The 1,123-nt window shown below is 36.8% G+C and overlaps 1 pseudogene; it reads right to left on the reverse strand.

The window, feature by feature from the left end:
* Nucleotides 1–436: 436 nt before the first annotated feature.
* Nucleotides 437–533, reverse strand: LOC130036983 (uncharacterized; annotated as a pseudogene).
* Nucleotides 534–1,123: the final 590 nt, after the last annotated feature.

Here is a 1,123-nt window from a genome sequence, read left to right on the forward strand (position 1 = left end):
TTTAAGTATTTTGCTGTTTTGTCATTGAGCATCTACATTGAGGAGGGTGAGTTCTTTCTGATGTACAGATCCCATGATCATGAAGAAATGACATTCACTGTCTCTTATAACCTTTAGCCTGAAGTCCATGTGGTCTGATACTAGTATGGCTACTCCAGCTTTGTGGAGGTGTTCTTTTCTTGAAGACTTGTTTTCCAGCCTTTTACTTTTAGCCCATGGTTGCTTTAATTGCTCAGATGTGTTTCTTGCAGGCATCAGAATGTTGAGTTCAGTTTTCTAATTCATCTTCCTATTCTGTGCCTCTGAATTGGCACATTTAGTCCATTGACATTGAGAGAGATTGTTGTTATGGGGATTTGTGCTATCTTTATGTAGAATTTTTGTACTTGTGGGGATTGCCTTAGCTTAAAGTAGCCCTGTTAGTTCTTCTTGCAACAAAAATATGGAACTCTTTACAAGTTTGCATGTCGTCTCTGTGCAAGGACCATGATAATCTCTGTATCATTTCAATTTTAGTATATGTGTAACCAAACCTAGTAGGAGTTAATTTTTCTCTTCTGATTACTTTGAATGTTGTCCTTACATACCCTATGGCAGAGAGTGGTACCTAATCAAGGAAAGTATTTCAAAGCAGCTTGATAGATTTAGAACTTTAATGTCCCAGAAAGAAAAATATGGTTTTTACCATATTATCTTTTACCATAATCAACGCATCAGTTTTACAAAATAATTCTTTTGAAGATGTTATATGAGTCCTGTTTAATGCACTTCCCTGAAACCTTCATTAAGACCATTAAACTAGAGCCTTTTGCTGTTCTCACCTCAGTCCCGTGTACATCTCCAGGAAAAGGTGAATGGTGTTGTCTGCACTTTGACCACCTTGAATGTAAGTAGGATTTTTCTCCTGAAGGAAGAAGTGAGGAGAATATTGATGATTTCATTCCACATTATTATAAGTTCAACTTGAACGGAAGTTGAGACTCATGAGGGTCCTGTAAAGGACAGAAAAATGGGTCTCAGTGAAGTTTAATGACCAATACACATTAACAAACACAGATGACTCAAAGCAGCCTGTGTGCATCTTTTTGTATAGTGAGTTTCATATCTAATGATAGTGATTCTC

This window comes from Sorex fumeus, unplaced genomic scaffold, assembly GCF_029834395.1.
Source record: "Sorex fumeus unplaced genomic scaffold, SorFum_2.1 ptg000070l, whole genome shotgun sequence".
In the NCBI taxonomy this organism is placed as follows: domain Eukaryota; kingdom Metazoa; phylum Chordata; class Mammalia; order Eulipotyphla; family Soricidae; genus Sorex; species Sorex fumeus.